Genomic DNA, 13,771 nt, shown 5'->3' with positions numbered 1-13,771 from the left:
GGGGCTGGGCTCAGAGCCTGAGAGAACCCCAGGGGACCTGAGCAGGGCAAGGGCCCAGAGCCCTGCGATGGTGTGACTGCTCATGTGCCCCTGGGGGACAGCGGAGGGAGTGTGGACTTCTCACCCCTGACCCTAACTTGGAGATATCCCCTCCAGCTTGTCCACCTCGCTCCTTTCCCAGAGGGTGGGTGGTTCCATCTCTCCTGATGGGTGCTGGCAGGAAACAGGTGACCTTGCTGCCTGCCCTCCACGCGCCTGCCCTTGCCCCAGCTCCAGGGCCAGGCACAGCCCCACCCCCACCCCCAGCTCCCCCTTGAACGTGCAACTCTGTCACCACTTCCTCCTCGACAGATGGATTATAGCAAGTTCATTTTCTGTATCAGTCACATCACAAATCATTAAGCATATTGACAGAGTGGAGCGGGCTGTGTACTGACTGGGGCGTGTTTCCACTGGAGAGAGGGGTGCCACTCCCTGCCCTCAACCTGGAGCCTGGCTCTCCAGGGCCCCAGCCAGCGGCCCCACCCTGGCTCCCATCCAGTGGGCAGAGTTCAACATGGTCTACCCCTGCTCCTGCCGGGTCCTCCCATAGCCCCCACTTTGCTTGCTGGCCTTGTGAACCAGACACAGAAGGGCTTGCCAAAGGGCAGCCTGGCTCTGAATTCGTCCAATAGCGAAAATATCTACTCGGGGCCTCAGCATGTGAGGATTTGATTCCTCCTTCAAGGAGCCACAAGGACTCCAAGGTCATTTTCTCCCCGACCGGCCTGGGCATTCCCCACTTTCCGATAACGTGAGACTTTCAGTGCTCTTAACACTATCTCATAATCTTCAAAACTCCACTCAGTTCTTGTTTTTATTGGCATTTTAGGAGGCCCGGAGAAGTCCAAGGTCACACATGCTTGGATGAAGTGGCGGGGGGCTGGGTTTCAAGGCAAGTGCATCTGGCTTTATAGTCAGCACCCTTAATAGCCGAGCTCTATCTTCGCCTTCCTGCTAAGGTTCCCCCATTAGGCAGTTCTCAGTCTGAGTGCTTTCTGATATCTAACTGAATTCCCTCTAATCGTAACTTGCGCATTTCCTCGCTCTCTTCCAGAGTCCACCTTCTCACACACAGTCCACCTTCTCAATAAACGTCGCTTACTGATGAACAGATGCTGGCTCCACCCACTGCCTTTTCTTTCCCGGATATACTCCCAGTGCTGGTTTTAGCACAGGTGGGGGGAGGCGGGGAGACGGGAAGAGGAAGAGGAATACATGATAGACAGAATAATACCCTGTTAAAGATGTGTATATCCTCATTCTCAGAACCTGCAAATTGCTACCTTACAGGATAAAGAGACTCTTTGCAAACGAGGTTAAATTAAGCATCTGGAGAGGAGAAGATTATCCTGGATTATTCGGGTGGAGCCAGGGTAACCACGGGTTCTAAGAAGGAGGCGGTCGTGTACCAGTGCAAGGAGAGACCAGAGAGATTAGCGGGTGCTACCTTGCTGCCTTTGACGATGGAAGAGGGGATGCAAACCAAGAGGTGGAGACCGCCACTGGAAGCTCGACAAGGCAAGGACTTTCCTGTCAGAACTTCCGGAAGGAGCACAGCTGTTCCTGTCAGTGAGTCTTACCCTCCTGGACCTCTAGAACTATACAAGAAAAATTGTGTTGTTTTAAGCCACTTGGTTTGTGGTCTTTTGCTTATAGCGCAACAGGAAAGAGATGCTTGAGGTCAAGCAAAAACACTGTCCAGACATTTTAGGGATCTGGTCTAGGGTATATTTCCATAAAATCTGGGTGCTGAATGGAATCCTTAAAGATCACCCAACCCTACTTTCTCACTTTACACAGGAGTAAACTACTACTGACACCCTACAATATCCTATTGTCTTTATTTATAAAATGGCCACATCAATGGCTATCTTTTGAGAGAGAAAAAAATGAAAGATTATCCGCTACCTAAAGAGATAGAAAATTATTGGACTTTTGTCACAAAAGCAAGAAACCCTAAGGGATGAATTCTGCCCTAGTTCACACATTTAGCTGAGCCTGCTCTCGGTTAACCCTTCCCGGTGTTCTCCACACTTTATCCGGTCTATCACCAGGTGGTAGGTACTTACTGGGCTAGAGACTAACATGAGGGAACGGGCAAAATTTCACAAAGCACTGCCACAAATCCTCCTAGAACCTGGCGTCCACCAGCTGAGCTCGACCCTGACACACACACCTATGCGGACAGGCGTGCAGCACTCCCGCCATAATTCAAGCAGCTCCACAAGCCATCCCTACCTCTTCCTCCAAGAAGTCTTCCCAGATAGACAGAGAAACATCATCCCAACCATCATCATTTCCTGAACTACCATGTTGCCCTAGACACACTTGTCTCACTCTGTTCCCTGTACCTGTTCACCCCATCTTTTGTCTGTATCACGCAAAGAGCCTCTGGGAGTCTAACTCAGTGGTGACCCCTTGACACATACCCTGCCCGCTCCTGTGCCTTTAGGACTCACTTGTACAAGCCCTCAGGAGGTGGCAACGCCTTACATGTAGCCTGCTTGCCTCATCCTAGCCCAGGCCTGTGGGACGGTGTGTGAGCATGTGCCCTCGGCCACCCTCGAGGCCACCCCACAGTGGCCTCCCTTTCCCCAAGTCCTGGCACATACAGCCCCCATCCTTGCCGTCATAACCCCAATACTTGACACCCCACACCGCCCTCCCTGACAACCTCCCCCAATGCCCTGGGTCTGAAGGCAGATTCCCGCTGCTCTGGCAGAAACCACCATGGAAGAAGAATTGTGCTGTGATTTTCAGAGGAAATTGAAATCCCCTCTTTACTGCTTTCTAAATGAACATTATAATTTTTCCTTGTCTGCAACATCCCTGTGTTCGGCCTCCTCTGTAGAGCGAGTGAGTGGTGTGTGTGTGTGAGAGAGAGAGAGAGGGAGAGAGACAGAGTATGTGACAGGCACCAGCTGGGTGTGTGCCTCTGGCAGATCTGTGAAGGACCGTCATCCCACTGGGTGGGCATGTGCTCTGTGGAGAGGAGCCACCACGACACAGAACAGCCTCTCCCCACTTGACGTGTGGGCTCTCGGGTGGGAACCTGAGACAGAAATGGCTTGGCTGAGCCTGAATCTGCCAGTGCAGGCCTGGACCAGCCTGCCAGCGGGCACTCAGGACAGGGTGGCCCTGGAGAGAGGTGGCCCGGAACTCTGGAGAGCAATGAGGCTGTGGATGAAAGGGCCGGAGGAAGGCCTTGGGAAGCCAAGAACACAAGGCAGACACAACACAGAGGGGTCTAGAAGAACAACCTAGAAGGAGAGAGGGGAAAGGCCCCCTGACCCCGGAGTAGGTGGGCCATGGGCACGTTAGCTGCACCAGCAGCACCTGGCCCTCCAGAAAACCCTAACCCTCCCCAGGTCTTGCTCCTTATCCAGGGAGGGTGGGAAACAGACCCCAATATCACTAAGCAGGAGCAGGAAAGGAAGAGTCCAGGCAGAGGGCGGGCCAGCACCATCCCTGTGGCGAGGAGTGGGCTGCTTTCTGAGCACCTTGCTCCCTCCGAGAGCCTCCCTCAGGGCTCACATATTGAGGTGCAAACCTACTTTTTTTACTACTTTTTTTTACTACCTTTTTATTTACTGCACCCCACAGCAGGCTGCTGGGACCCAAAGGTGAGAAAAGGGGCATCAAGATCCCTATATGCTAAAACAAGCACACGTAGGGCCTGCCTTGATGCTGGCCCAGGCACCACCCGACTCTCTCTCGGAGGTGTGAATGACAGGTTGGCTGGAGCTGCTGCAGTGCTCCTGACAGAAACAGCATTGGTGGGAGCGGATGTCACGCCTGGGGTCGGGGTCCCTGCTCCAAGACTGCCTTGGCCATGGGGAGAGCCTACACTGAGAAGACCCTGGCTCCTCACTCTGGCAGAAAACATCTGCTTAGGCAGCTGGCCTGTTGAGCTGCCTTGCACCAGCCTGGGCAGGGGTTTGGAGAGTGGAGGTGGCCTAGGGACAGCAGAGCAGCCAGCGTGGTAGGCTTTTGCTGTGGCAAGGGCGAAGGCGCCGTCCATAGGGCAAGGCACATTGCCAAGGGGCACTGCCAAAGCCCCCTGGCCAGGAGCCCACCCAAGAAGGCAGCCTGCCTGGCCCTGGGATGCCCGATATGAGGGGCCAGGAGGTAAGGGGTTTGGAAAAGGTGAACTGGACTAGAACCCCCACTTCGGAGAACTCAAGCCCGTGAGTCCACATGGGCCAGAGAAGCACAACCGACTTTCAGCTGGGAAAGGCCCTCTCAGCTCCCCACTGCCCCCTAGTGCCAGTGTCTGGTACAGGCGCCCTCCCCTCAGCTGGCCTCTACCCCGGAGTGCCCTGGAGCAGGGAGAGGAAGTCGGCCAGAGGGAAGCTGTCTCTGGCTCTCCACCCTGGCGGGGAGGATTAAGGAGCAGACTACCCCAGCCTGCTGCAGGCTTTGGGGCCACGGCCACCAAGAAAGGTGAGTTCCAATCAGATGTGAGATGGGGAGCTTTAAATTGGATTTATTTCCAAAACGAAATAAATATTTATAACCAAAAAGAAATTCTAGATTCTGCCTGAGACACTGTCAGGGGACAGAAAAGAGAGATTCAACAGCATACCATTGGAAAGTGACTTGAGAAAAAATTTAAATATTTCATGTTTATGCCCAACTGAATTGAGCTTGAACGATACACCAGTTCCATGAGGGACAGACTCCCTTAGACAAGCTCAGTGTGCTTGTGTGTGGGAGGAGAGTATGCATGAGGAGATGTGCAGAATAATAAACGGGAACTAGAGGCCCAAGGAAGTTCTAGCACTGGGAGCTTCTGCGGGCTAGGTGTGGTTCAGGAGCTGAGACCCACTGCTGGGCATAGCAGAAAGCCATTAAACTCCTCTGTGCCTTGGTTTCCTTACATATTAAGTGGGGGTGCAGTCCCTATAGGAAGCTGTGAGGATTTGTAACAGGGGTCCCCAGGAAAAGGGAGGTTCCAGGTTCCCTGCCCCACCCAGAAGGAGGGCGGAGCAGAGGAGAGAGGAATCTGGAGGGGAGACTGAAGAGAAGGAAGCAGGATGGAGCAGGAGGTGACTTGAGGGAGCCACATGGAGCAGAGACAGGTGAAGAAACTGCGTTTGTTTCCTTGCCCTGGACTGGTTGAAACAGATGTGGGTGGGAGGCCGGCAGGGAGGTGACTATGGCAGTGTTTATCTTGATTTTGATTTTGCTCTTTTCCTCCCAGACTTGTCTGGCTGTTTCTGGCCCTTTTATATGGGTCCCGGCCAGAAGGTGCTTTAGCCTTGTGACGGGCTTTCAGGCCTTGCTTTGTGCCAATCCCTTTTGGGTGGACTTTTACCCACCAGGGGATGGGTAACTTTGGGTGTTTGATTTAGAAACTAGATTCTTTGTCTTTTCTGTATTGCACACTCATTGTATTAAAGTTCCTTTCCATTAAAGCTCTTCTGTCTTATCTTGATGCAGCAGATGGCAGAAGCTATTTAGAGCAGGCAGGTTTAGGGGTTCAGTGGTGCCCCTCTCTCCCTGCCCTGTAACAGACTCCAATGGTGTAAACAGGAGTTTAATGGCAGAAGACTGAGTCTTTCTCGTCTCAGTGGGGCTTGTGGTCCAGGGTGGCCCAGAACCTACATGTGGGCCTCTGGCTGACTGTGCCAGCTTCTGCCTCTGAGGTCACTGTCTGATCCTCCTGGATTTCAGGGTTCAGCCTTTTGGGAACAAGAAGTTGATTGGCCCAGCCCTCCCGGTCTGGACAGAATCTTTTAAACCAGCCCTTCGTAAGCCACCGGACACACAGAAACATGGCCAACCAGGGCTGCCTTTCCGCCAGAGACTGCAGGTGGGTGGGAAGGGGGCGGACTGGAGAGCCAGGCAGGCACATCTTACACAATCAAGGAGACCTGTTCACTGTCTCCACGCTGTAGTGATGGTGATTAGGATTGGAAAGGGATTAGGAAGGCTCTATCAACGATAATACTTCAAACCTCATCTGTGTGCTCCAGCAAGGCTATGTAGCCAGTAGGTCAGGCGGTGTGTGGAGGAGGAAACCGGTACCGGACCGTCCAGCCCTCAGATGAGGATGCGGACTGGGTCTGCCACAGACGGCGTGACCCTAGTGTGGCAGACAGCCCAGGAGCTGCCAGAGTCGTGGCGGGGACGCAGGGTGGCTCCCTGGCTGTGCCCAGCCTCAGGCTTCCCGAGCCAGAAGCTCGTCCCAGTCCAGGGCCCTGAGGGACAGCTCACGTCCTTGCTCTCGGCCTTTCATCCATCCTTGCAGCAGCTAAGCTCCTGCCAGGTGCCAGGCATCTCTCCCCAACCTTTGTGTCTTCATTCTGTTTGCTTATTTACATATCAGCCTGAGTTCCTTGAAAGCACCGAGGTGCTCTGCCTGTTCATCTCTGCATTCTGGCCCCTGGTGGTTCAACAACCACAAAACTTTGTAAGATGAATGATTGATTAAACGAGGGCTGAAGTTAGCTGGGAAAGCTTCACCGAAGAGATGGTAAGGACTTGAAAAGGTAAAACTAAGAAAGGGGCCCTCCCTGGTGGCGCAGCGGGTTAAAGCACAGCACTGAGAAGCTAAAGCCAGTTCCGCATGAGTTCGATCCCCGCCTGCCCCGGAGGTGACCACGTGGCCCGGCAGACCTCTCCTGACCCGCCCGCTGCTCCCCTCAGCAGTGTACTTCGTCAATCTGCCTGTTCTGTCCCCAACTCTGTTTCTGGTGAAGCCTCTCACCACCCCTGAGCCTCTGGCCTGTACCCCAGTTCTGTATGCACAAATAAATAAATCTTTAAAAAAAAAAAAAAACAAAGGAAAGGGAAGGCTTTCAAAGGGAAAATGGTGGGGGGGGTGGGGAGGCCCTGCCATAAAGAGGGACAGAGGGGTCAACAGAACAATGAGGCCAGAGACCTTGGAGAGGGCAGTGTGGGGGAACAGGGGAGGGTCAGGGCGCCCCACCCCCACTGCCATCGCCTCCCCCTGGCTTGCCTCCCCAGCCCACCGAGTCCTCCACAGTTTGCCATCTTAATCCCCACTAGGATTTACTGAAAGCCCAGGATGGATCAAGCCAGTCCAAGTCAGGATAGATGCTGGGGGATTCCTGAGGAGTTCAGTGCTGAGGGCCAGAGCAAGCCTGCAGATGGATGGGCTGTCCTCATCAAGACCACCCCAGCCTGCCACTTCCAGGAGCCCTGCTGGGCAACTGCCCCTTAGCCAGTCCTTCCAAGTTCCCGGGAACTGGACATCCTGTCCTCCTTCGAGTGGCCCTGGCCTTCCTCAGACCTTCGGAGTCGCTCCAGAGTCATTGATGCCAATGGTGGAGGCCCCTTTCTCCCCATCATTGAAGACCCCTTTCTTTCCTATCAGAAAACCAATTTTGTCACTGGTTTCAAAGAAGATAAGCTCAAGACCTTACAGAGATTTTCTTTGAAAACTCTCACCACCCCTGTCTGTGTGTGCACCCCCAGTGACTGCCGCTGGACTGGGGAGCAGTGGAGAGGGGGAGGGCACACTGTCTGTAGTGTTGGGGGAAAAGGTGTCCGGAATGAACTCCACAAACGCGGGTTTTATGGATTCCACCCCCACCATGACCGAAGAGATCCAAATCGCCAAGGACTACAAATCCCATAATGCTATGATCACGAAAGGGAGGACCCGTACCTCCAGAGCTGTGAGAATAAACAGCATTTGGTATTTTGTTGCAGCCATCCAAGCAAACTAATACATGCCTCAATAGATAATTAGTACAACTTCACAAGTGATGCTATCAACTTCAAGTTCTTCGCATCCGAAGGTACAGAATGCCAGGTTGTTCCACTAATGTTCATTACTTGGTTAAGGTGACCCCTGCCAGATCTGAAAACATGAATATTGAAAACATTCATTTGCCATTTTGACAAATAGCAAATAACTAGTGGGACAAAACCTTAACCCCCTGGAATATCTTGTTCTTCAACAAGATATCCTCAATGCAGTATCATTTGTTGGTGACCTTAGCTTGAGTCAATTGTGTCTTTGAATATTGCAAAATGATAATTTTTCTAATTGTCTCTTTTCACATCTGTTGGCTAGTATTTTTGCAAAGAAAAGTTGTCTCTCATCAACAGGAATTAACTACATTTCCTCTTTAAAAGGCAAGGTAAATGTTGAATTCTTTCTTTTTAATTACTAATTTCCTAAATAAGGAATTGGCTCCACAGTCACCTCCAATGATGGTAAATGAGTTTCTCGCTGCCTCACAGTTCAGACAGTTATTTATTTATTTGTCTGTTTCCCTGCCTCTCCAGCAGTCACCATGGTCTGATGGGTCTCTATTTGTTCAGTGTTTTACAATCAGTTGTATCATATTCTTTTCCATGCTCAGATTGTCCCAGATTTGGCCAATGCTTTCAAATTCTAGGCCTCTAAGGAAATGTTAGAAAAGTGGGGCTTGGGGCTTGGGGTTGGGAGAGGTGCGGGGGGGGGGTCTCTCCAGAAGACCATTCTTAGAAGTCCCTGCCAGACACCAGGGATATGGGGTGGAATAGGGACGCCCCTGAAGGAAAACAACATGAGGCAAGATGAGGAGGGATTTCTTGAGCATGGGTTCTGTTTAGGGAATGAAGTAAACTGGAAAAATTAGAAATTGAACGCCCAGACCCCTCAGGTCTGCCCCTAGCGGGTCTCACCAATTTGCTCTGTGTCAAAACAAACAAACAACAAACCAGCAGCCTGCACCTCTGTGTCTTAGCATGCAGGTCTGCCAGGGAGTCTGGAGGACATACTCCGTGCAGGCTTGGTAAAGGCAGGAAGCACTGTCAGCGTGTAAGATGCCACCGGTAGGGTCTGTCCCCAGAAACCAAATATCACCATGAAGACAGGGAAGTGGAGAAGGAGGAGCACGTGTGTGTGTGAAGCACGTTCCTCACAGCTGAGAGTTGTGCAAAAGCCTAAGCACTACAACCTGGGAAGGACAAAATTGGCCTGAGGAAGCACCCAGCCTTCCCCCAAGTAGGCAGGAGACGATACATTCAGGTTCTCTGACCATGCCAGCTCTGGTACTCGGAGGCTGTGGGCCTGCTGCCCACTTACAGCCCACAGGGGCTGAAACTAACCAGCACAGCTGAATTGGGCAGAAGGAAAGCCAGAGGCAGCACCCAGTGTCCAGTCATGTTAGCTCCCCACTCGGAGTGTGCTGAGTTCTGAGGGCCTGTCCCCAGCCCCCTCCTCCTGTCGATTCTATTCCCACCCAGACTTGAACTTCCTAAAAGGCAGTGAGTGGCCTAAAGGCCTGATCAATGAAAGCCACTATAGTTGCTTCCTCCTGAGCCTTCAGATATGATGGCATCCCAAGAATGCCTGTGGGTCTCCTCGGAGAATAATAACAAGACCTCCCAGTTTCCTTTGGAAGGCGGTGGAGGCTTACATTGGATCACTGGATAGCTCCCATTCTCTCCCTGCTGTTCAGCCTCAGTTCTCCTCCTCCTGCACCCCACCCCCATTCCTGTTGTCCTTCCATTGAGGCTGGCTGTCAGGGTTCTTCAAAAGTCCATGGGACAAGCATTAATCTGCCTGTTCTGCTCCCCACTATGTCTCCAATGAATCCTCTCACCAGCCCTGCACCTCTGGCCTGTACCCCAGTTCTGTATGCACAAATAAATAAATATTTAAAAAAAAAAGTTGGGACAAGCACTTCTGTTTTTTATTACAAAGATGATGAAGCTGCATCTTCATGAGGTGCGTTGTCAAGGACCCAGTGCCCTGGGCCACAGCACAGCAGACCAGGAAAACCTAAGAGAAACCAAGGGGTGCGGGAGAGGGTGCACTGTGTCCTTTTGCTATACACTTGCCCCTGTAAAGGGGCCCATAGCTGTGTGTGGGGAGCTCTGTGTGTGTGTGCAGTTGGGCTCGGCCTGTTTGTGACTGTGCCAGACTGTGCACAGCAATTGTTTTGCAACAACAGGCAGAAATCACCATAAAGAGAACAGCTGCCTCCCAGACACCTCTCAGCTCTCTGGGTGATAGGGACCCCTCCTTGCCTGCACGCATCCTCGGCTCAGGTGCACACGTACACACCTCTTCCCACCCTCTCTTGGTGCAGACTTTTATACCTACTCTCTCTTTCGCAACCACTCCTTTAGGAAGTGAGAGCCCGACACTGCCCTCTCGGCCCTCACCACGCCCTCGCTCGCTTCCGAGGTGTCTCAGGCTGGCCCCCCCTTGCCAGGCATTGTGCTGCTGGGTGCTGAGTCGCTGCTCCACCGAGGGTTTCCCCCTCTCTCTGCCTCTCGTCCTTCACCAGGTCCCAGGCAAGAGCTGCTGCTTTCTATTCAGTTCAACTGATGTTACGCAGATTTACCTCCATTTTCCCAGACCCTAACAGATGTCAGGAATATGAAGATGAATAAGGCATCTTTTCAAAAGAGCTTAAAATATAACAGGGAACATATAGATCAATGGCGTGAAATTGACAGTCCAGGGATAAAGCCTCACATTCGCAGGCAATTGATTTTCAACAAGTCTGTGAAGACAATTCGATGGAGAAAGAATAGTCTTTTCAACAAATGCGACTAATGATGCAGGAACAACTAGAGAGCCACAATGAATGAAGTTGGATTGCTACCTTCTACCATATATTGAAATCAACTCAAAGTAAATCAAAGGCCTAAATGAAAGAGTTAAAACTATAAAACTCTTGGACAAAAGAAATAGGCACAAACTTCGTGACTTTGAATTAAACAGTGGTTTCTAAACAAATAATAAGTTAATTGGACGTTGTCAAAATTAAAAACCTTTGTGCCTCAAAGGACGCTATCAAAGTATGAAGGCAGACCACAGAATAGAAGAAAATGGTCTCAAATCACATACTAATAAGGGACTTACCTCTATGTGGGTCTGCTAGTGCTAAATGGCCTGCCTGGCCACCATTTTGTTACCTACAGTTCTGTATTCCCAAAGCAAGGTCAGAGCTGTCGGGTCACAGGGGCCCCACCCTACAAGGAACCCTTCAAAACAATCAGCAGAAAAACGCTGGGTCACCCTTGAAGGGCATGCAACACGAAGTATGACTGGGAACCCCGCAGGGGCTGATGACTGATGTATGAACTTACCTCCAACTTATACCTCATAGGGAATGCCCAGGTGGGAGGGGTGAGGGGGAGAGGGGCATGACTGGTATAGAACAAAGGACCCCAGAGCTGATCAGTGTAAGGCCTTGTTGAGAAGATTGAAGGCCTAGCTGGGGAACTAGGACTTGATTTCGATTACAATACCGAGTCTTCAAGCAGAGAGGTGCCTCTATAGCAGACTCACAGACCTTCATACTATAGATTACATTTCCAACTTTTCCTTTTTCCTGTTTCTTACTTCCCCCTACACTTGACATCGTATGATCATTTGATTAATATAAAAGGCAAGATCTTGTTCTTCAGCAGCACCCTGCATTATGTAGCCTGCTCCATGACTCCCGTTTCTTTATCAGTATGGTGTTGCTGATGCAACATACCTAGACTATATAAAGAGCTGTTACAACCCAAAAAGAATAATAACCCAGTTTAAAAATGGGCAAAGGATCTGATAGACAGTTCTTCAGAGAAGATATATAAATGGCCAATAAGCACATGAAAACATACTCAGATCATTAGTCATCAGGGAAATGCAAATCAAAACCATAATGAGATACAGTTTCACACACACTAGAATGTCTATAATCAAAAAGACAGATGATAGCAAGAATTGGTAGGGATGCAAAGAAATGCAACCTTCATGCATTGCTGGTGGGAACATAAAATGGTTCATCCACTTTAGAGACAGTCTGGCAATTCATCAACTGGTTAAACATGGTTGCCATGGATCTAGCATCAGGTATATGAAAGAAAAATAAAAGTACATGACCCCTATTCCCACCCCCCAAAAAACACTTGCATGGAAATTTCCATTACAGCATTATTCATAATCACCAGAAGTGTAAACACTCCAAATGTCCATTAGCTGAGGAATGGATAAACAAAATTTGGCATGTTCTTACAATGGAATATTCTTCAACATCAAAAATGATAAATGCTGCAACATGACAAACCTTGAGAACATTATAGGAGCCAGTCACAAAAGACTAAAACTATATGGTTTCATTTAAGTGAAATATCTAGGCTGGGCAAATCTCTAGAGACAGAAAGCAGGTGAGTGGTTCCTTTGAGTTGGGAGCTAGAGGTAGGAAGGGAATTTGGAAGTAATAGCTAAGGGTAAAGCATTTCTGTGGTAGATAATGAAAATGTTCTAAAATTGGTTGTAGTGATGAATATAATTCTGTGAGTCACAATTCTGTAACTACACTAAAATAATTTGCACTTAAATGCGTGAATGGTATGGCATGTGAATTATATCTCATTTAAGCCGCTACAAAATACAACAGGTGGAGTTTCCTTCTTGGAAGACAGAGTAAATATAGATGTACTTCTTTCTGTTCCTCTCACTAAGGACACCTGGAAAACCGGCTATTACATGTAAAACAAACATACAAGTTCTCTGAAACATGGAGACCTCAAGACACAGGACTGACACAGTACTGCTTTCCCTGGTTTTCTTTTAGCTCAGATATCCCAGATGAGGTGATGAAGAAGCTAACAATCTAAAAACACTAGCAAGTACAGACAAAAACACAAAAGCCTGCTCTCTCTAGTTAGACAGATAACTGCCACAATAACTACACTCCACTACAACTATTATAAGGGGAAATCTACAGCTCCACCCTGCTTATGCCAGCAGAGGCCAAGGGAAGAACCTGGATTTCCACTGTTGCAAGACTTGAAGGAATTCACCCTACACCCATGCCGGGGTTGTGTCTGAGACAGTCGAGGAGGGAGCTGGGATTTTCATTCCGACAGCCAGTAAAGGCCCCCAACCTCATCACCACCTTCAGCGTCAGTGGCGATGACAGAAGAGAAGAGCACGAGCACTCACCCAGTAGGAATGAGGTGCGCCCTAAGGTGGTGCCAGAGGTTTGACGGAGGATGGTTAGCACTGACATCTATCACTGCCATTGGCAACAGGCCAGCCCGGCATGGTATTGATGAAGGTCGTGTGGGGGCTGGGCAAACCAAATCAGATGTACTTCTTTCTGCTCCTCTCACGGCTGAAAAACCTGGATATTACATGTAAAACAAACATAAAAAGTATGTTTTTGATGTTGAAGAAGATCCCATTGTAAGAATATGCCAAATTGTGTTTATCCATTCATCAGTTGATGGACATTTGGAGTATTTACACTTTTAGTAAGTATGAATAAATTACCAAAGACCGAGTAGGAGAATGGTACTTCTTTCTCCACGTGGCAGTAACAACAGAGAGACCGTAGGTTTAAGATCCAAAATCTTGCAATGTGAAAATGTCAAGGTTTTGTTCAAAATCACTTATTATACTAAGATGATCTCAAACTGAACAAAAAAAAGAAATAATTCATCACCAGACGATAGAGATTATCTAACAAAAATTTTAAAGTAGTAATGATAAAAAATGCTTTAGTGAGCAATTAATTACAGACTTGAGACAAATGAAAAATAGAAAGTGAGGAAATAGAAGATATATAGAACAACCAGAGGGGAAATTTTTTGAACATAAAAATAAAATAAACTAAAAAAAATCTTGGCGTTTCATGGAACAACAAAAACCTCAAATAGCCAAAACCCTCATGTCTAAGAAAAAGCAAAATGGAGGCATTACAATCCCAAACTTCAAGCTGTACTACAAAGCCATAATAATCAAAACTGCATGGTACTG

General features: G+C 49.3%; 1 long non-coding RNA gene across 3 annotated transcripts; it reads left to right on the top strand.

Annotated features, from left to right (window-relative positions):
- Window positions 1-4,393: 4,393 nt before the first annotated feature.
- Window positions 4,394-9,629, top strand: LOC105854042. 3 transcript variants are annotated; one of them, XR_001145778.1, is made up of 4 exons: window positions 4,394-4,485; window positions 5,719-5,857; window positions 6,374-6,520; window positions 7,057-9,629. It is a non-coding gene; the product is annotated as an uncharacterized LOC105854042 (long non-coding RNA). The 3 variants fall into 3 exon arrangements; XR_001145776.1 differs by lacking the exon at window positions 7,057-9,629 and having other exon boundaries at window positions 6,374-6,599; XR_001145777.1 differs by lacking the exons at window positions 4,394-4,485; window positions 7,057-9,629 and adding an exon at window positions 5,084-5,123 and having other exon boundaries at window positions 6,374-6,599.
- The last annotated feature ends 4,142 nt before the right edge of the window (window positions 9,630-13,771 follow it).

This window comes from Condylura cristata, unplaced genomic scaffold, assembly GCF_000260355.1.
Source record: "Condylura cristata isolate star-nosed mole 26May11 unplaced genomic scaffold, ConCri1.0 scaffold00025, whole genome shotgun sequence".
NCBI lineage: Eukaryota > Metazoa > Chordata > Mammalia > Eulipotyphla > Talpidae > Condylura > Condylura cristata.
The sequence above is the reverse complement of the archived record's forward strand: the minus strand, read 5'-3'. Positions and strand labels throughout refer to the sequence as shown.